The sequence below is a fragment of the Xiphophorus couchianus genome, chromosome 5 (genome assembly GCF_001444195.1).
Source record: "Xiphophorus couchianus chromosome 5, X_couchianus-1.0, whole genome shotgun sequence".
Taxonomy (NCBI): domain Eukaryota; kingdom Metazoa; phylum Chordata; class Actinopteri; order Cyprinodontiformes; family Poeciliidae; genus Xiphophorus; species Xiphophorus couchianus.
This window is the reverse complement of record NC_040232.1, coordinates 6673691-6696958: the sequence shown is the minus strand read 5'-3', so window position 1 is coordinate 6696958 and position 23268 is coordinate 6673691. Positions and strand designations below refer to the sequence as shown.

At 35.2% G+C, this 23268-nt stretch overlaps 1 protein-coding gene across 10 annotated transcripts in view; it reads right to left on the bottom strand.

Annotated features, from left to right (window-relative positions):
* Positions 1-18450, bottom strand: part of tenm3 (teneurin transmembrane protein 3) — a 287657-nt gene extending 269207 nt beyond the window's left edge. For 9 of the 10 annotated variants that reach the window (XM_028017268.1, XM_028017271.1, XM_028017270.1 and 6 more), the window contains exon 1: positions 17755-18450. The gene's annotated coding sequence lies outside the window, so the exon portion shown is untranslated. The remainder of the gene's footprint in view (positions 1-17754) is intronic. The other variant, XM_028017278.1, reaches the window with a different exon arrangement.
* Between the last annotated feature and the right edge of the window lie 4818 nt (positions 18451-23268).

Here is a 23268-nt window from a genome sequence, read left to right as displayed (position 1 = left end):
CTTCAGTTCTTTAGAAGTTTATGAAAGGAACTCCAAATGTCGGGCTAACCCGAGAGCAGAGCATGAATCATACAGTGTTTGCGATATGCCTTGCCTTCTTGTAGTTAAAGGAGTCTTTGCCTCTTAAAAACGACCAGCTACATCTTATCTCCATCAGATATCTAGGTCTCGCCTACCTATTAACTTATGTAGTAATAACGCATAGTTACAAAAACAACTTTTTTCATATAAAGTTTTAAAGCTTATTTAAAATTTTTACCAAGAACCTATGCTGGTATTCTGAATCTGCTCATGGGTCAGACCAGTTTATATGTACAGATTATGTTTTATTCTATGTTAAAAGCCTAATTTCTGTGAAACATACCTGATTAGATTAGAATGTGCTTTTCAAAATTAGGAAGGGCAAATGTGTTAATGGATTTTGGCCCCCAGTAGATTACTGTTGAATTTATTTTGGGTACATAACAATCCTGAAACAAATCCTCACTTTGAGATTAGGACCTTTCCCCCACAGTCAACATGGATGACAGATGAATCGCTTTGTTTGCCAATCTTGTTCCACCTACACCAGAAAAAGGTTAAATCTGCACTCAGACCCTTGGAGTCTATCCATTGCTCCCACATGAATTTTTTATGCTTAGCAGAAGATTATTTGTATATTTCTGTCTGGTTTTGTTTATGTTGAACAGCTGCAGAAAAATTATACCTCTCTACATTGCAAGCATGGTTATTCTATTATTTTTGGTATTAAATTCTGCCTTGAGATTTCCAGGTAACATATTTACCACATAAACACTTTGTGAGTCTGAAGTTGACAAGATGAAAAATCAGGTCTATTTAAATGTTCCTTTTGAGAGTTAGACAGAATGACACTGATTTATGACAGTCTTGTAGTACATTAATTTAAACAGCATGCACACATCACTTAAAACATTATAAAGGGTAAGTATTATGTAAAATATACTATTTTCAGCTTTGTATCAACTGATTATGTTATTTTCTCATCAAAAATATATCTGGGGTGTCGCTCTGATTCTTTCATGCATGTTTCTGAATTTCTTGAATTTCCTGTGGCAGCCATTTTGAGGTGCCTAAATGCTGCCACAGGAGCATTTAGGCTACCTTATGTAAACATAAAACAAACAAGAAACATTACATTGCAGAGGCAAAAGAAATGAGTGGGGAAAAGTGTGAATGCAGTCAACAGTAATGACATTCCAGTTAGAATGAATCGAAGGCAACTCTAAACAAACAGTATTTTAGCATTGATTTAAAGCAACTCTGCATTTCAGCATTTTTGCACAAGATGCTAAAATATGATTCTTGACACGGACAGGATGGAGAAGAAAGTAATTGGTTTTACCATCTCAAGGCAGGACTGATGTGGCTGAGTCACAGATCCAGTGTTTTCACTGAATAGGGAAATGTCAAATGAGAAGTCAATTGATGGTTTTTGGTGTTACAAAGTTCTTCAGTGTATACAGAAGCTGAATAAGTCAGACAGCTTCACAAATCTTCAAATTAGGGTTTTACTTTGCTGTGAAATGTTGCATTATTTTGTTGGAGAAAGATGGAATTTGAACTTGAATGTAGACCACTTAGGACCAAGGACCTCTGGGGTTTTAATTGTCTGTCTGCTGTGAGATGGCAGGCTTGTACCTTACCATCTGAGAGTTGCAGCTAAAATTAAGATTTACTGAAGCAGGCAACATTTTTCTAATTTATTTTCCCCTAATTTTGGTGACCCTGATCAAACTGACTGACTTTATTTTAAAAACGAGCAATGTAGGAGCAATGTGCCACAACAGCGCATCAAATGGTGACATAAATCGTGACATAAATATCACCATTTGATGTGCTGTAGCAGATTATAGCTTCAATTTCCTGCTTTGAGCTGACAGGAGTAACACCCAGAGTGGTCTGTACCCTTTCAAGTTTTGATGTGTTGTCTTTTCAGAGATGGTATTCTGCAAAGCTTGGTTGTAACAATAGTTTACTTGAGCTACTGTCACCTTTCTATCATCTCAAACCAGTCTGTCCATTCTGAGCAAGAGAGCGTGAGAACATTTTCAGATTAAATCCACTTTTTTCTCCAGTCTGATGGCTGCCTTTAACTCTAAGTCCAGCCAGCAAATTGTTAACAAATTGTCTTCACTGTGACAGGGTTAGGGTTATCAGCTTGACAGAGCTACTACTACTTACTACCTACTATCGATGCTCAGTCTCATCTGTTTTGGTTCCACGCTGGTAAAGAACAACACAGATGGGCACCTTTTCTCACCTTTACGTCTGAGTGAGATGGTTTTATACCTGAATATGGTAATAAGTGAGGAAAACCTGTTCCGCATTATGTAAAGTCATACTGTTTTAATCAAATAGGACAATCCAACTGCTTAGGCACCATTCAACCAAAAAGGCCAGCACTAAAACAGTTTTAGGCAAAATAATGCAGAACTAAACACATTTACACAAGTGTACAAATTTGCACAGAAACAAAGATAGAACCGTAAGTAAACTACTTGAACAGTTTATCAGTAAAAAAAAAAAGAGGTGATGTAGGGCTTAGTTACATTTTAAGGCCAGCAGAGTGGCCTTAAAATGTGTGAAGGTGTGTGGGAAGGAGTGTGAACCAGGTGCTTCAGTGGTTTCATAATGATCTAGGTGGCTTCTAATTGCTAGGACCGGAGGGTTTCCATTTAGTTATCTTAGTTAAAACAACTGACTTTGGACTGCTTGAATATGTTAACTGTTTTGCAAATGTCTTGTAACAGAGACAAATAGTTAACAGATTTGCAAGAGGAGTCTTCTGAGTCAGCTGAGATGTCAATGATGACAACTGAGTGAATCCCAGTTCCTTTAAGCAGGTGAATCAAGAAAAACAGTAATTCTGAAAGAACAAATAGTAACCTCGGCAGCACATCACTGTGTGCAAGGCTGTGTTATATATCAGTGAAGCTGGTTAAAACACACTGCCCTCCTCACATAAACACATTCAGTTCTGTGGCTCTCTCTATTACTGGCTCGGAGGTGTGTCACCACCAGCAGATTCACGATTCCACTTCTGCCCTTCCAAGGTAGATAAAACATTTTGAGCGTGTTCTATTAAAATAGCTTCAGAACAGTGTAAACAGGTTTAATTTGGCAGCTTCATCTTGTCAAACATTTATCACAGAGAGTCTGAGGAATTAACAAGGTTATATGAAACTTTTTTCTATTTTGAGTTAAAGAAATGATTTAAGATACAACCACAGATGAGCTTTTTTGTCTGTGCCTAAGGGGAAAAAATAAGAAAAAGAAAGAGAGGAGATTAACATTGAACAGAAGGATTCTTCATTTTTCTATCGTTTTATTGACTTTTTTGCTCTCACAGGATCTACCTCCAAACAATTAAAGTCATTTCATTCACATTTATGGTACTTTAGGAGTAGCCTGAGGGACTCTGGACAGGAAGTGTAGAAAAAGAAAACTGGATTAAGGGCAATAGTGAGACTTTAGACACTTAATCAAAGTCAGATGCACAAGACTGTGCATCTGACTCAGGAGCTCAGGAGATAATTAACACAAAACAGTCAATTCATGCAAAAACCAAACACTGAATTTTTCAAAGGGTAAACTTATTATAAAAAAGCCATAGGTTCTTCTTTTCTTGTACAGTATTGATTGGCACCATAAACCAATACTGCTATTCTCACAAATACCTGTTTGAGAGGGAAACATCATCCAAAGGTTACTGCATTTTCTGCCTTTTTATTTGGTGAAGAACGATAGGCTACTGAAATTCAAATAACATTTTATATGCCCACTTTTGCTCAAAGCATATTCAGCTTACAGAAGTTATTAGGTGTGCTGCAGACAAACAACTGAAAAAAATATTTCGTTTAATCTCATCTGTCATAAATTGGTATGAGATAATAATTTTTTTTTTGATTGGTCTAGAGTTCATATAATATCGAATCAAGTTTAGCAGAGACATTTTTCTTACAGTTTTTCCAGTCTGGATTGAAACCTTGGTCTATCCTTTCAACTTTCTTTCTATTCTTCTTCTCTCATCTTTCTGCTTCCTATTCACTGACCGCAGTGAAAAGGCCTCTTGAAATACAGATTTTTAATGTTCTTTTTCATATGTCAAATTATTTGTAATTCTTGAGGACAGACAGTTCTTCAAAACTCATAATATTTTGTTGATTTATAGTTTGCGACCCAAAATAATCCTTAAAGGACAGGTATTATGCATATTCCAAGCACATTGTGCCATTTTATAGCACATTCAAGTATGTTACCTTCAGTTGTTGTAAAAATGCTGTATATCAAACATAACTTAAAATTTGACTTATTAATTCCATGTCTTGAATTTGGGCCTATGTCTCTTTAAGAAGCTCTTACTCTTACTGCTGCCACTATTCTGGAGGAGCTGAGAGGGGAAGTCGTGCCACCAAGTCAGTTATTGTTATAAGTCGAGGTTTCATAACAGATTTTAACTGAAAGGTAAATGGTTACAAACACACAGTAGACTGTGGTGTCAACATACAGGGGTCATATTACCCATTGCCCTCAGTTGTAGCATGCTTAGATTTTTTACTACCATGATTTCAAATTGTTTTAAATATCAATCAGCTCACTTGTACCACATAATAAGATGCCTTTGACATTCTGAAAAAAAAAAAACTGCGCAAAATAACATGCTTGATGAGAAACATTTTCCTTTCATTTACACTTTCTCTCATGTTGCTGGCTACCTCTCAAATTGTTTAGCTCAATTGTGCAATAATGTCAGCTAAAAAGGAAGTCAGAAGCATTTTTGCTATAAGCTTTTCAGATTTAATATTCAAAAACATTATTTTCAGAGGACAGTACATAGTCTATATTGTACATTTTTATTGAAAATCCATATTTACATAATCAGTTATTCTAACGTGTTTATTGATTAAAGGGGAAAAACCAAGGCATCCAGAGAAAAGTCACAAAATCTGAAATAAAGCAACCGACCAGACGTCTCGAAAGTACACAAACCGTTCTTCGAAAAAGAGTCACAACAAAAGTGTTCCTTGTATATGTTTGGTTTGCATGGTTGCATGTGCTTGAGTCAGCATGTGTGTGTGCCTGAGATATTTGTTGTCCAGAATAAAATGCCAACCAACCCTCTAGGGATGTTATTGTAAGAAAAAAGTAGTTTCTTAGCAAGATGGAAAAAAATGTTGACGTGTACATTATCCTAAAACCCTGTGTAGACGTGTGTGTGTGGGGGTGGGCGTGTGTGTGTGCAGGCATGCACCTGCTAGGGTGCGCGCGTGTGTGTGTATGCACTAAGGTGCGAGTCACTGTGGGACATTTTAGTATTTTGGCTGAACAGCATAATACATCATGAACGGCTTTATAAACCAAAGAACATTAGAAGAGCATTAAAGAAGACAACATTCTTAAATATGTTTTTAGGTTTTATGTCTTCTTATGTGTTTTTTTGTAGTACACTTATTCAATAATTGTAATGATGTAATACTATATTTTTAAATTTCAGCATAATATCCTTTGTTACTTTGTTTCAAACCTGCTAAATAAAAAGCTGCATTGAATAAAACAGATTACCTTTTGCCCATGTATCATTTATTTTTTGCATTATTTTGTTGAAATTAGCTGTAAAAATTATCCATAGTATGCAGTTTAGCTCAGATGAATGGGGTAAATACACTGTACAAGTACTCAGGCCAACAAAACCAAACATCATCAAAAAATATATTACTAAAATACTGTTGTTGATTTTTTTTCTGATTCATTTCTGTCTTTACCATCATAAAGTGGTAAAGACTTAAATACTCATATATCAGCCATAGAAAGTGAAAGGAGCTGTTGTTCATCCAACTGGTCAAATATATTTTCAATATTTAGAATGTGAATGCATGACACTTTAAACATAATTTCCAATAAAATCCTTTCATGTTCTCATACTGCAGACTGTGATATTGTAATGACAACTCTGAAGAGTGTAATGCTTTATATGATGTTTGTGATTCTTTGTCACCTGCTGGATAATATGTCATTGTGTTCCTGGAGTAAATAGTTTTCTTTGACCAGATGTTAAAAATAATGAACAAAAGGTGGTGTGAAAGACAATAGAAAAATAGAAGAAAGCAAACAGAAAAAAGTATGTTGTGCAGGTAAGATGCATCTAAAAATACCAAACATATTACTTCAGCAAATTTCATTAAAATTGAATCAAATAACTAGTAAGAAAAATCAAAGAAAAAAAGTAAATAAAAAAAATGAACATATATATTGATTACCATCACAAACCATTCATGTCTTCGCAGCAGGTAGCAATTTTTAGAGTGAATTCTATTTTAGGGATGAATTATCTGTAATTTAGCTGTAAATGTGTAGCTGAAGAAATCTAGCTGCAGGGGTCTTGAAAGGGTTTGCACAGTTCAAGAATGGTTCCTTTCAACATGATATATTAACTTTAGAATGATGTTAATCTTTTTTTATTTTTTTAACAGCCCTTCTCTGTTTAAATAAAAGATGACCAAAGTAAAGAAAGACTCTCCACATTATACTATAGAAACTGTATCACGCTGTATTTTGGTATTTGTATTTTTACAACTGCTAGTAGCTACTTAAAAAAATATAAGTAATAAATAGATGAACAGATGAAGCTCACTAATAACTTCACACAAAAAAGGTCATGAAATAAAACTGAGCCATGTTGTGTTGCAAGAAACACTGTCATTTTTTTTCTTCATTTTTTATTTTTACTTGTAGAAGCTGCAATATTTAGCATTTCTAAAACAAAAATAAAATTATTTGTTTTTATGTACAGTGCTTGTGCTTAAATATGCAATTTCCTGTGCGCTCCACAATGTCCCACTACAACAAATGAGGGCCAAACAGTGTAAAGAGCTAAACTCAGCCAGTTGTCCCCTGGACCAGCAATGAGTTGCAAGCACACACACAAACGCCTAACCCATATAAGAATGCTGACCTATTTGAAACTATAGCTGTTTGTCATCCCTTGCAGTTCATGCAGTTTATGCATGGAGCCAGTTTGAGTGTTTCTTAAAAGGAATTTAAGGTTTTTGCATCTATCCAACCATGATGCCCTTGGGTAAATTTAGTCTGAGGGCCAGTCAGTGAAGGTTGTCTGGATCCCTCTCTAGCTGACCACGTGCAGACATTTCTATCTCTGTATGTCTTCATTAAAGGAGAAGAATGACCACAATCCCTGAGAAGAGAAGCTTCGACCAGCTGGCAAAAAACATTAAAGGAACATGGCTGAACATCATCAAAGTCCCGGTTGTGTAATGTTTGTTCAACTGAGTGCATGTGTGTGTTTTTGTGTGCAGTCGTTCATCATTAGGGGTGCTGGTAGGTTTGATGCACCATTCACAGTGAATCTGCGCTACAGAAGCTTTAGTTACAGCTGTGTTGTTAAGACAAACAAGACCTTTTTCGCATACAAAGTTTGTTACAGCGCACCGCCAAATATGTGTAGACTTAATTTTTTTCTTGATACAATTGAAACTTTTGTTTGCACAAATTTGCACAATGTCGTTCTGTTCAGGTGAAAAAATATTTACATGTTCATCATATAGGTCCCTGTGGGATACCCCAACCTCATCACAGTGCAGCAGTGGCGGCACTGTATCCTCCTGCTTCTGGAATACATGCAAACACGCAGGTGTGTGATGACCCTGACAACCTTGTTTCCTGCACTTCTTCTCCCATACACACAGATGACAGTCAGCAAAACATATCACACACTCTCTGCAGATGTTTTGCTTACAAAGCTGAGGACTCACTTTGAGGAATGCAGACCAAATACAGAACATACTCAGAGAACGAACTGCATTCAGTTTTATTAAACAAACAACGTTTTACAGTTGAGCACTAATAAGAAAGAAATGCAGACACTTTTGGGGGTGTTATGGCTGGAACTGTACAAGACTAATTATTGAGCTGAAATTTGTATTGTATTTTGTATGTATTTTCACCTTTTCCAATAATGCTCACAACCCAGAGCAGGTATTTGCAGAAGCGGTGTGACCATATATCCTGCCTATAAAATGAGATAATATGTAAGGATGAGTTACTGAAAAATTTCTATTTTGGAGAAAGAAAGACTTGCCAATTCTGTTTAGAGGGGCACTACAACTGGAAGGTAGCAGAATTGGAAGCACGACTAACAGCACTAAGTGTCGTTCTCACAACTGATTGGACACTGTGCTGACAGCAGAGAATTATATCACAGTTTCTGTCCACTTCTTTGAGACGGGATGGCAAGTAAAATCTTTGTTTCCCCTCATGAACAGTGTGTGAACATCTCTCTGTTCATGGAGAATTAAGTGTTTCACATATTTAAGCTTTCTATTCAGCAACCTAATAAATTCATGCCGTATTATATTTTATAAGTATGTTTAATTTATTAATGTGAGAAAATCATAATTTTCTGTTTATTCAGTCAAGATGTCATAAAACTGACCAAAAAAAAAAAGGTAAAATCCTTCTTTTTGAAATTCAACATTTTATGAAAAATGTAGCTCTTTATTTTATGGAAAGACAATCAACCCTCTTAATATAACATAAAACTTAGGTTTATATAAAATGGTCACTTATCATATAACTATTAGTCCGTCAATAAGATCAGTCAATTTTAAATTAACTCATAAATCAATAACTTGCATCCCTAAAACCAACATGGCATGTATACGTTTAAGTTCAAAATGGCAGAAAGAGAAGAGGTAAAATATCTGCATTGATGGGATGGAATGGTGGTCAGTACCAAACATCCCATGGTGCACCTCTCTATTTCATACCTGGAAAAGCACCAGCAAGCTTTAGTAAACAATATGTTTTCATTCAGCTTTGTTAGTGCGCGAACACTTTGGGTGCAAACAGACTTAGAACAAAAACACATTTTGTGTAAAATTTGCTCATCTGCATCATTTTACAACAAAACAAATCCGTGCAACTTGCAATACAGAATGCTTTGTAAGTTCAGTCAGGCTTCCATGCTCACCATGGTACTGAGACTGCTGGCAAGCAATTTTTTCACAATAGCAAAAAATTGGCTGAAACACCGACTTTCAAAAAGAAAAAAAAAGGAATAAGGCCTAGCAAATTTTAGGACTTGGGAGAACAATTTTTATACGAGTTTTGTCAGCATGTGGTTGACTGGTGGAGCAAGTATACACATGACAACCACTTCTAGTGAAGAGTAACATCAGAATCATGAATTAGCACCAGGTTAGTGAGAACCAGTTTTTTTAACATTTAAATAAATTGAGATTAGAGTTTTTTGAGTGCTTTCTTGCTACGTATGCCATATCAGATATGTATCAGAAATAAACATTGCTAATTTTTTGGGTAAAACAGTGCAAACGGAGATATGCAGGAATGGGAGCTAAACAAAAAAACTCTGACATGCAAAATATTTCAATAAAGATGTCAAGGAAAGAGTTAGGAAATAAAGATTAATAAAGCTATTGATAATTATGAATGTCTGCATAAGGATTTAATGTTTGCAGGAATTTTGTATGTGAGTTCAACTGTAAAGAATTTTTAAAAGGAAGATTTTATTTGATTCAATTGTAAAAAAAAATATGAGATTCTTTGTTTTGGAAAAAAACATTGAAATGCTTTTAAACACCTTGTAAAATTATTCAATGTTCGGGTTGAACAACAGCCTTGTTATATTTGTGAAACCTGAATAACAGCACGTGGATAAATTAGGCTATTGAATTATTGAACTCTTTTCATTCACTCAATAATTACATATTTTTTGGTTTAATAAATATGGTTAGAACTGAATAAGTGTATTTTGTAAAATAATGGATTTCACAGCTTAAAACTACATGAGGGCTGCAGAGGTTTGTTGTCTGTAACACACAGATACAAGAGACTCCAGAGTCCTAAATATTCCTTTTTAATTTTTTTAACATTTAAATGTACTAACATTTATTATATTTTGGGAAGATTTTTTAATGATTAAATGGTGTTCATTTATCATTAGATTCAGGACACGATAATTAAAATGTAAATGTAAAATGGGTAGGTTAGAATTTATACTATTAACACATTATTGTTACTAAAATAATCATATAAATTTAGTGAGGTTGCAATACGTAGTAGGCTCTCTCACTACATGTGAACATGGACTTATCGCAGTGATCACACTGCATTTCCTGACACCCTAATTTATAAAACTGGAAAACTTAAAACTATCTGAAATAATGACAATAACAAAAAGTAATAGTTTGAACTAAAATTAAATTTAAAATAATATCATAGTTTAGCATTTTTGAGAATCAAATACATTGCCTATTGTTTAATAAGCGCCTCAGCTTGAACAGGGCTTTGTTTCGCTCATTCAATATGTATCCGTGCATCCCTAAAACTTAAGTCAAGGATACAATAGTTCATCTGCAAAAGTGAATATGATCACAATAACAATTTTCAACCTTGAACTAAAAATCAGATTGAGAACCTCCATGTAGAAAAACGAGTAAATATTGTTTCACAAAACAATTAACTTTTTTTTTTCTCTCTCAGCAGACCTTGTGGATGCTCAGCATTTCATTTTGGGCTTAAAAAAAAATATATATATATATATATATGTGTGTATATATACACACATACACACACACACACACACATATATATATGAACAAAAAGTGATTTCATTTTCATTTTCTTTACCATGAAATTGTGAATCAGTAAGATTAACATTTAAGTAATGACAAATATTGTACATTTTATGAAAGTAAAATAAATGGCCATATTTAGGCCAATTAATGTGCATCTTACATAAACATATACTGCTTAGTTGCTCTAGTACCGAATATTGCCACTAGGAGGAACCTCACACTGTCCAAAGCACTGGAATTAGAGGAGGAAATTAAAGGTGTGTCTGCTGATTATCTGTGAGGGCTGAACAAAATTCTGAAAGAGGATGATTGTGTGTGATTTATAGAAGAACATAACTACTTGTCTGTGTCTAATACCAGACAAGTAATGTCTAATACTAGGCACATGCAAGAGATGGGCTTTGCAGCAAACTAAAACGTTCTGGTTGTTTCCACTGTGTTTAATTTATTTAAATAAATAATCATCAATGTATTGCTTCTATAGCCAGGCACAAGCTAAGCACATTTCACATTGTCTGTTTTCATAAGCGTACACATTTTCAAGGATTTTGATTTGTAAATATATCCTGTATACAATCTTTATCAATTTGTTTATTTCAATGGCTGACTTTGAATAATTCACTATCCTCTTGAAACTGCAGTCTGTATACAGTATGCATCAGGGATGTCTTCAGAAATATTCTTATAAATTCATTTCAGTTTAATTTACACACACACACACACACACACACACACACACACACAAAGAAAAAGGAGAGCCCTACGCACTGTATATCCCAACAGGGATCATACAGATTAAATGAGTCTTTTCAATCATCCTTGACAGAAACCTCAGAATCTGCATCTGTAGTACATGAATGTTCAGAAATGAAGAAGAAAATGTCAATTATATGTAAAATGTACTCAACTTTCTGCTTTTAAAACTCTTTAATAAAAGAAAATAAAGGTATTCATCTTTTACATATAAGAACTCCTTTTTGTAGTATTCTGCCAATATGCAAGATCCAGTACAGCTATGCAGGCAGTCTTATCATGAAAGAAATGCAGATGCATGTAAACCACTTTGTTTTTTTAAACACTTGACACTATCTTAAGCACTTTCACCTACTCAAAAAAAAAAAAACAACAACAATTACTTAGAACAGAAAAAAATACAATAAAAGTCCATAAATGTTCAGATGTTAAACTTCAACTTATTTTGTCTTATGTTTATCTCACATAAAAATTGTATCGTTTTTGATTTTCAGAAATCTTAAAACCCAAAATTATATAAATTATGATGATGATTTTTAAATAATTAAACAGAAGAAAGGAATCAAATAAAGGTGGCGAGCCGGGATTTACATTCCAAGATTTCAATTCCCAAAAAACTAAAGCAGATTTGTTTTCTCCTTTTGCTTTCGTCATATGGACAACTACAGCATAAGATGACTCAAATGGTTTACATATCTGGAAGAAAAACAAAAGCTAACATTTTACATTAACCAGAAGAATTCAAAGGATCTAAAAGAGCTATGTTTTCTCATAACATTTCTTGTCCCTATTTTCCAAAGTGTGTGCACATCAAGACTATCTTCTTTGCTTGAATTTGTTTCCGGTCATTTCTAGACGTTCATGTGAAGCTTTCACAATAGTTGCTGCAATGCAAAAATGTAAACCTAAGAAAGATGGGAAGACGAAACAGTGCTTATTTTTAAATGTAGCAATACTCGTCGTTCTGTAGTTACGAAACGTGTTGAAAAAAGGGCTCAGCCTCTAAGAACTCTGCCGTGAACCAATCCTGTGACAGAACAAAAATTGCATTTCGGAGCAGCCAGCTGTAGCAGTCAAATTTCAAACAGCAAAGACGACGTGTGTTGAGATTCCTGGTAAGGTTTATTTTAAAATTTGCATTATGATGTAAACAGAAAGCTAGCATTCCATTTTAAAACCCAATCGGGGACTTATGTAAGAAAAACAAAACAGGACAGACCTGCTTAAGTTGTTGGGGTGAAGAACAAAAAAGAAAGGGCGCCACAGCTTGGAGCCACTTGGAGTGGTCCGAGGCGATAACACAGACAACTGAGGAGCAGATGGAAAATCCTGGGACATGCGCTAAAGGTTAAATCGGGTCACAATGTAGAATGTACTGGGGATTTAATAAAAAAAAAACAAAGGATGATGACAGTGTACAATATACCGCATTCCAATATACCACATTCAAATTAAATGCAATAAAAAGCATACATGCTTTTTGTAAGGAAAATAGCTAAATCTGAAACATACTGTTATCTACTCCTAATTTCTGCATATTATTTGTTTGTCTATTTTAGGAAGCTTATTAGCCATTTAAATTACCCATGGTTCAGACTATGTACAATTTCCAATATTGGTTTCAATGTAATGAGAAAGAAAGTTTACTGCCAATCTGATATTCAAATATATGTCCAAACTTTATTGCTAGATATACAAAACCAAATTACAGTTTGTCTGACAAACCTTGTAAAGATTAAGATTGGAAAACAAAAACATCATTACATTGTTTTATCATATTTAGCTCTGAAGACAGCATGTATTCCCCTCAATCTGGTGTCAATGAAAAGACGGTCAGACTGCTGTGTAAAGCCGTCTTCAGTAAAACTTCTTCATGGGGTTATGGTCAGGACTCTGTGGACAGCAGTCCATGAATCAAATTAATTTTCTTTTCAGAACTATGACTGTATTATGAGATGCCTTCTTAAAAACATAAAAATGTTTAGATTTTACAAGCTGCAACTTATTATTAGTGTCCACCGTAATGAACAATAAATTTGTTAAAGATTTGAAAATTAAATGTATCTTCTTTCACAAAACCTTAATATTGGAAAGAAAAATGCAGAAAAACTGAACCTTTAATTTGAGTACATTTAATCTGTGTTGATTGCTATTTTCACAATTTTTCTACAACTGACAGCTAACTGAAGCTAAATTTTGTCTTTCTAAATTGAATTCATACTGTTTTAATATGAACAGTGTCTAGGAGTTTTGTAAATTGTAATCCATGTATCCACACACATACCCAATACATATATTATATATTCTCTCCACAGGTTTCACATAAGTTTAATTCCTTCCCTTCATGGATGCAGAGCTAAAAAATATGGGGAGTTTCCTTTAGCTAATTGAACAGAGTATCTAATTGCTTAATAACAACACATAACCTAACTGTGAGTATAATAGAATAAAAAGCTGTAGTGGATTAATTTTGTTTCAGCGATCTGCTTCTGAACAAATTGTGAGAAAGGTCAAACATTGTGTTTCTACTAAATTTCAAGTAAAGATTCAAACACACTCACTGGCACAAATGTGGTTCTCTAATGCAGCGCTGCGCTGCTTTTATCACGCTCTTCAAGGTGAATGATCCCTGGTTAAAGTGTAAATGATGCACAAATCTCTCTTTCACTTCATACACACACAGGCAGAAGTCGGTAAATGCTCAGTTTAAAAATTGTAATTAGTTAAAACAAAGCAACAAATTAAAAAGAATACAGAAGCATTACAAATACCAAACCACTATATTACTAACAAAACTGTAAACAAACCCAGGCACAGAGACACGTACACACTGAGAGCTTTACAGTCTGATGGGGACAGAGGTCATGGAGTAGAAGATAGGACTGTACATATACAGCGATTCCAACTGGAAGCAAATGTACAATTGTAGGAAAAAAGGGCTGCTTAAATTGAATGCCTTTTGGGTTTTTTAGTGTGCACAGGTAAATAAGACATGTTGTGAAGCATTTTATAGCACACAAAAAATTAACAGGCAATAATACATCTCTGTGGGCCCTTTTCTGATTTATGCAGATGTTGATTTCTAATGTTAGGCTTTTTTTTTAAAATTCTCACTTGATAATTACTTGCATAAAGTCTGTACATGATTTTTTTCTTCTTTTGGACCACATTAGTGAAACTACACAGTAAGGAAGGTAAAAAAAAAAAAAAAATGTAGAAACTATGTATTCTCTTAAAAACATTTAGAGAAAATTAACACCAGCACCCACACGCACATCACACACACATCACACACTCGACACAGGATCAGGTTACAAAGAATTCTCTTCCTGTCACAAATCAACAAAAGCAAGTTACTTATATGATTACACAAAGCTCCTCATTTACATAAAACTAAACAGAAGAAGGTACCATACATTAATTTATCATTTCCTTATAAATCACGCTATGCTACTCAGAAAGACTCGATAAATTACAACAAAACCAATGTTAAAATTGCATCTGTGTTTAACATGTATTTAGATTTATAAAAAAATAAGTCACTGATTTCCAGTTTTATGTGTTAGATTATTCACTCATTCATTCATTTAAATTTGTTGGTTCATTTTTTGCCTGTTTCAAATATTTTATGTCTGAATAAATATGCTTGAATATGTCACCAGCTTAGTAAGAAAAATGGTCAAGCTGATAATTGTCTAATTTCGATCAACGCAGCAAAAATAGCAGCATTCTTACTTTGCAGAAGCAAAAAAGTTGCATTAAATTCCCGAAGCAAGTGTGGAACAATTACCATATTTTGTGTGACAACAAGGACACAGGTCTAAAACACACACTTTCTATACACACTATGTTAAGAAATCCTGTATGGCAGAACATGCAAACTAACTTTACTGTGTGCAGAACATCCAGAAATATCCTGTGGGCAGGTCAGTCAACTGTGAAGTGAAAATAATGACCACGGACCACATTAGGGAAAATACACAGTAAGGAAGGTAAAAAACTAAAAAATCAGCTGAACTATTCTGTGAATAGCTGCATATTTGCAGGTGCAGGGAGGAAAGGAATACACAACTGGGAGTGAGCAGTAATGGTACTGCGCTCTCATTTGAGTGACTGAAACACTTTTAGGGTTCAGTGCAAAGGATACCAGGACATCTATTGGCATAAACTGCAAACTGCATCTAACAAATCAATCTCCGACCTTATCCGACCTCATTTGACCTCTGGCCTTATCTCACACATTTAAAAACTATTAATCCTACTGACATCTTTCAAATGCATTATTGTTTATTTCTGTAGCATTTATCATAAAGGCAACATTAAAATGTGGAAAAAGAATACGCACAAAAAAGAAACCTGTCTGTTTTATTTTAGTTAGGGCGAGATGAATGCTACAAACATATCAACCTGGGAAATAACATTTTTATTCAAACTTAAAGTAAAGGGGTGAGAAAAAGTTTGAACTCATATTTTTGGTTCTGTTTAAGATTTTCTGAACCCCAATGTGATGCGGAAACATGGCCATGAATTGAGCACTGCCAAATCTGGAGACTTTTCAAGTCTGATTTTACAAAACATACTGAAGAAAAACTATTTGAAAAAAAAAACTGACCTGGTAAAGAAAATATCTATTTGTACACCATGAGAAGAGAAGAAAACATTAACAGCAAAAAAAAAAAAAAAAAAAAAAAAAAAGCAGTCAAAAGAGCTGAAAATTTTCTTTTAAAAGCAAGTAAGAAACGCAGTTTCGGTAAGAAGCTTTTCATATACGAAGGCATCTGATAAAGGTAAACTGATTCTCTTTATTTTGTTTTTACAGCTAATATATATTGTATTGCTCAGAATTCATTATTAGCCCACTGAACTATAAAAATAAATCAGCTGAAATAAAGTTGGCTTTATTATGATATACCTAGAATTAAAATAATAATAATAATAAATTAACAAATGATGCAGTATCATTGAACAAAAAAATGGATGCTAAAGGTGATAACTGAATTATTAGATAGTACCCCTTAATTGGGCATTTTTTGAAGTGTCTATTTTATTTTCACCACTTCACACTGAACCAATCCAGACACGAATGCAACTTGAAACACATGCAAAATTCCCAACGACCACATTATCTCATTTTTAGTTGCTTAAAAGTGGGTCGCAGGAGCTATTTCACCGTTTTTCATCATTCGTGTGAAGTAAAGAGGTAAACAACTGAACTTCCTCATGAATTCATCACTCACACTCATGGGGCAGCTCAAACACAATCATAGGAACAATTAGGACTTTGGATTATTTGCATCAAAGTAAAAATCTGAAAAGCTACAAAGTCCTCAAGATTTCTTTCTGTCAAACACACCATAGTGAGTAACTAAGCATAAATGATGCCATTTCTAAGAGGGCTGAACCTAAGTAAAAATAAAAACCCCTTTTACCTAAAACCCCTGAGAAATGAGGGGTCTCTGGATAAAATACCAAATTGATGTTAGGAGAAGGTAAAGCAGCAGATCACTACAAAAATGTACATTTTCCACGAATAAGGTATAGACTACACCATCTTTGAAAGTCAGGGGCAAATAGAGTAAGAGAGAGGGGATATGTGACATGCCAGCAGAGGCAAAGGCACTCAGAGTCTTTCATGCTGTTTTACATTTTCTGTGGTTTGCCATTTTAACCTTCCACTCCTTCACACACCGTACTCACTCACACAAAACCTCCAAGAACTTTCTCTCCTCAAAGTAAATGAAAACTGCTTTATTTTTACTGAGGCTTAATTTAAAATGACAATACCAACTGTGAAATATGTTTAGCTTTAATTTTGTTTTTGTGTCTGCTTTTTGTGACAAAAATAAATTGCGAGAGTCTTAGAAGAGGAGACTGAATCAATGGACATAAGAATGGCATGCTTTACATGCCAAAGTTTTAAAGTGGTTCTTGGTCGTAAAATAATTTAATTAAAATAAGACACCTAATTTCCAACATTTTGGGGGAAACTTCACATCACTTCAATCAAGAAATGGAAAAAAACAAACAAACAAAAAAAAACCCTGAAAACTTTTGGAGGAGGCTCCGCTGTCTTAATTGCTCCTTACAATGTGGAACACGGTAAGACCTAAAAGGTCATAATTATGCTGACCACGTCACACGATTTCATTTTTCCTCCGGTGTTGTGTCAACATCTCTGACCAAAGTATTTGGATGTTAAAGAACGGAAACTATCTTTCATGGAAAAAGGTAACGTGGGGTTAACTCTAAAGGATGCAATCGTAATTTAAATAAATAAGCCGCAATTACATCCTGGAAACTGTAATGTCAAATGGGCTTTCTTCTAGTTTTCTCCCCCCCCCGCTCATGTGTATCAGTGCGCTCCTACCTGCCAGTTGGTGCGGGAGTCCTCCGACCACAGCCGCTTCTTCTATTCCACTTTTAAACACGAACCAACTCTCTCCACTTCAGCCAGATGCCGTTTCTCTTAGCAGTTCAACAAAAGATTAACAAACAAACAAAAATACATAAATGAATAAAACCAAAATGAACATTGAGGAAAATCTCCGCGCTGAGTCGCCTTTTCCGCCACTTTTATTGCGCTTCTGGACACATTACTCTCAGCTAGGAAAAATGAAAAAAAGAAGAAAAAACGAGCACGTTCCTCTCTTCCGTCATTGTTTTTAACTGTACCTATGTTTGTTTTAAAAACCAACGTCCAAGGCAGCGAGGCGCGCGCAGGTATGAGGACGCACGTGAACAAAGTGCGGCTTAGAAGGGCAGACGCACGGTTCGTCTGTCCAAGTGGCGATAAAACTAACATTGAGAAGACAGCTCTTCCATATTGTTTCTTCTCGGGACCAAGAAGGTGAAACCTCCTTTTTTATTTCCTCTGCTTCCTATTTTTCGTTCCAAAAAAAACCGGTCGCGCAGCACCTTCTGCACTTAGGCTTTCGCAGTACAAAGAGCAAAAAGACTCAGAAGGCAGAAGGGGGAGAGTTAGAGCGCGAGCTGTGCTCGAAGTGAGAAACTACAGTGTCCTGTGTTCTGGCGCTCGCGCTCAACTGGGAGCCGGCGCGAGCTCTCCTCCTCCCGGTGAAGGATGATGATGCGCTGCGCGACTCGGTAAGGGTGTGCTGGGGATCCCCTGCTGCGTCCAATCCTGACGTCTTAACCGGTGTGCTGTTGAGCGAGCGAGCGAGCGAGCGTGTTCGTGGATGGAGATGGTTGTAGGGTATCTAAGGGGTCAGCAATGACTTTGAACTGTGAGCTCTGACTATGACAAGTGACGAAGGAGGTGCGAGCAGCAGATGCCAAAACTGTTTTGGCAGGTGTAGGTCAACATAGGTGTGCATACATAAATACACGGAAGCATACACACACACGCCCCCCGCCCCCTATATATATATATATATATATATATATATATATATATATATACATATATATATATATATATATATATACCAGAGACCAAAATATATATATATATATATATATATATATATATATATATATAAGAAAACAACAATTTGGTTTTGTTTTTGCTTTTTTTGGAGGGAGGTGAGAGATAGAAGGTTTTGAATTAGAGTCAGAACATGAAATGATTTTATGACGCACATACTAAGCCTTGCGGATTTGATCAGAATAAGGAAGAGAGCATTAGTGTGCACACGCAAAAAGATGAGGTATGTACACTGTCATGGAAAGTATGACACAGCATTTTACACACACACACACCAATATATATATATATATATATATATATATATATATATATAGTTGAAATATATAATCAACTACAGCAAGAAAAAGAAAGACAATATAGAAAATAAAAAAAGGTAAAGCAGACATATATACAAACTATATATATACATATATATATATACACTATGTATATATATATATATATATATATATATATATATATATATATATATACACTTTGTATATATGTGTGTGTGTAGTGCTATTTCATCCTGTTTGTGTACAAGCATATTATCAACCATGGACCATGGGTCAGCTTATTTGTGTGCAAACCTATGTAAACCCATTCACATGTTCTTTTAATCGAGTTATTTCATTATATGAGCAACTTTACTCTATTATTATTTATTTTTATAAATAAAACAGAATTGTGTTTCCATATTTTTGTGAATGTGTCTCTTTCATATTAGATGGTCAGTGAGTTGGTGGGTTATTTTTTATGTAGGCTTGTGAAATTTCCATGTGACACACATACATTTGAGCTGTCATGGATTGAGATGGAAGTCTGAGTAAATAGAACTGTGCAAGGGTTTGCAGGTAATTATTCCATTTGCACAACAAAAGCAGGAGGACAATAGGGCTGGAGCCCCGCGTAACTCTGCGAGGGCTTTGCAGTTCAGAGGAATTTATGCTTAGTAGTTCTAGTGATAGAGATGGTAGCTCCAGAAAAACATATCATGATGACATTGAAAAAATCAGAAATTTCTAATTATATAGTCCCAGACCAACAGAGTGGTGACTGGGTACACTGGATGGGGCTGAGAGTATTTTTGTTGATTGGAGATAGTAAAGTCAATAACATAGATAGCTATTTAGTGGTAAGTTGCAAAGTGTGAACAGAAGTCATCCTGAGATTCTAAAGGCTGTGCAAATGTTTTCCATGGAGCAGGACACTGTGGGGCTCATAATAATTTGATTCTTATTTCTACTAGTAGTTTTCTACTGTATACAGGGATATCTTGTTGCTGTCCAAACAAAGTAAGAGTTGTGCCCGGGAGAGTTTGTTTCAAGTTTGTGTTTGACCAGGAATGTCCTTTTTCCACAACTCTGTTTGTGGTGTTTATGGCCAGTAGCAGTATAGCTCTGAAGATGAGGATCTTTGGTTTAAGAACCTCATCTTTGCTTTTTTGTGTGTGTGTGTATGATGCAGTTCTGTTGGTGTCTTCATGCTATGACCTTCAGCAGGCACTGGTGTGGTTCGCAGCCAGGTGTGAAGTGGTCAGGTTGAAAATCAGTTCCAAAAATCAGTTCCCCTTTTTCTTTCTGTCCTTTATTTAACCAGGTAAAACTCCATTAAAACCCAGATTTTATGTTCCAAAGGGATCTGGTCAGAAATCTGGATACACAAAAGTAAAACAAATTAAAACATATGCACAAGTTTAAAACAAATTTCAAAACAGTTTAAAAGCAATGACACAAATTGCTAGAAACATGTCGCATGTTTTTAAGAACCGCTCAAAAAAATTCCAATGAAATAAGATTAGATGTCTTTAATTCAGACTGACGCCTAAGTCTGAGGCCGTTATTCTCAACCAGAAAAAGGTGTACTGCTCCTTCAAGGTTGCGGTGAAGTTTTTGCCACAAGTATCTCAGTGTTTGCATCAAATCGGGTGCTGCTCCGCTCTGGCACAGTGAAGTAGAGCGGCACTATTGAGAGCGTTATCTGGGTTTCTCTCTTGGACCCGTTACCCCTGCAACTCGATTTTGGATATGCACATGGATGGATGGATAGAGAGATCTAAGCATTTTTCTGACTATCTCCATAACTCATGAAAATACTTCACAACATAGACAAATAAAATGGTCAACAAAAGTTAAAGTGCAAGAGCAAGAGTGGCATATGCATATGAAATAGAAGTGGAATGTGACAAAAGGAAATGCTTGGGTATGAAGTCAGACAGTAAATGAGCAAAGAGGCAAATTCAATGAGAGCAAAAGAAGAAAAAATGTTTTTTTTCTTAACACATAATGTTTTAATAACAAACACATTTCCATCCCTTATGTTTTGTTAGAACATAAACAGGGAAGTTTACTGTGTATAATGTTACCTAAGCCAAATCTTAGGTGGAAATAAGTTTTCATCCATCCATTAGGTAAAGGTACCCAAATACTTTCTCATTTGGGGACAATGCGATATAGTCCAGAGCCAGTAGTGAGTTTTAATCCTTCAAATGAATACTGGGTCTACTAAAGCACATGGAATGCATTATTAAAAAAATTATCACACCACCTCCTCACATTTACATCAAGGGTTTGTCCAGTCACTTTACGAAGGAAGCTCATTTCAACTGTCTCTATTTGCGATCTCATTTTTCCCCACCGTTCATCTTTTCCCACATTCACATGACAGGTGAGGGTTAGATCTAGAACACACATTGCCTGGTAAAAAAAAGAGAAAGGTTCACCCTTTTGCTGAGCTCTCTCTGCACCATGACACGAGAGGAAGGTGTCCAAATCACTGCAAATGCTGTCACATTAATCCACCCCCTCTCATGAACAAGTTCTGTTCTTCTCTGCAGCCTCAGATTGGTTTTCCTCTATACTATGAAGTCTCTGGCAAAATAAACAGTTTGCAACCTCCTTAAAGCTCCTTTAAACAAACAGTTCAACCAACCCCTGGGTAAAATTTAACAAAAAACATCTTTGTATTATTTTCACAAATTCTCTTACACCTGTAAGAAGAATAAGCAATTATTATTAAATGCATTTAATAAGTTGTTACAAAAGCTGAAAGCTTCTTTAGAGAAAGCAGGCAAGAAAGCGATAGATGCATACTATTTTATGACACTTCTCTGTCTACTTTTCTTTTACTACCAACATAACAATCTACTTGTGTATTTGTAAGGGTAGTTTATATATTCTTCTAAGAAATCTGTGCAACAAACAGAGCTGAGTGTATGTCCAACTTTTATTTGTTTTGCTTGTCCTCGTTAAATTATATGGAACAAGAAAAAGAGAGAATGGAAATTCTGGAACAGCATTAACTAATCATAATTACAACGCACAATGCACATAATATGACCATAATAATATGACCACATACAGTATGTAGACCACAGTAAATACTTCTTTTGAAAGATATTTTGACATCTCCCGAAGTAATCTAATTATGCCATTTTGTACATCAAATGAATTTCTTAAAGCCCCCTTTCTTATTGTTGTTGTAATTGAAAATAATTCTTATTTGGTTTAAAGCGACTCACAGCGGAACAGTGGAGGGGCCGAAGAATCATATGTGGGTCTGAAGCCTAAATGTTCATATATATATATATATATATAAAGAAAGAGAGAGAGAAGGTGTAGAGGATACATTGTAGGCTTGCTTGCATTCCCTTATCCATGCACACACGTTTGCCCATGCCAACACTGAGGCACCCACTGACACGCCACAGACAGTCTTGCTGACACAATGACACTCTTCATCTAGGGACATTCTCTAAGGAAAATCATGCAAATTTATTCATCCTTTGGGTCAAAAGAAAGAAAACTTAAGGCAAAGAAAGATAAAAGAGTTAAAGTAAGAAAAAATGGGGGAAAAAAATCAGGGCAAGCTATCAAGAAAGTGTGAATGAAAAACTGAAAACAGAATAATAAAACAGCGACAAAAAACAAACAAACCGAAGGACAGGCAGAGGAGAAGGCTATTGTCAGGACTTTTGGCCAGAGAGGAGCTGTCTGTGTATGAATACTCAAGAGACACTTTGACACACACACATTCACACCCACACACACACACACACACAAAATGCACTCATGGCATGGCCTTTGGTCAGATGGTGTGCTTTGTAGCATAGAGCACAAGGACAGGTGTGTATTCAAGCAAAACCCTTCTCTGGGAGTCAGCGTGTGTCTTTGTGTGTGTGGTTATTATTCTACATGTGTGAGTTAAGAGTTAAAATTCAGACAAAGAATTGGGTGGATTAATTAACAATGCTGACTACAAAGAAAAAAGAGAGGTTGTAAAAGTCTCACTAATGGAACCTCAAGTTTTAGTTATTCAAACTTTTTTTTAAAGGAATAGAAAATCAAATTAATGCTCACAACAAAAATGCACTCATGGCATTCCTCTGCAGCATAGTTGCTCATTTCATCAATGCAGATGCAAATAAATTTGGTTAAAATTTTTTTTTATTTT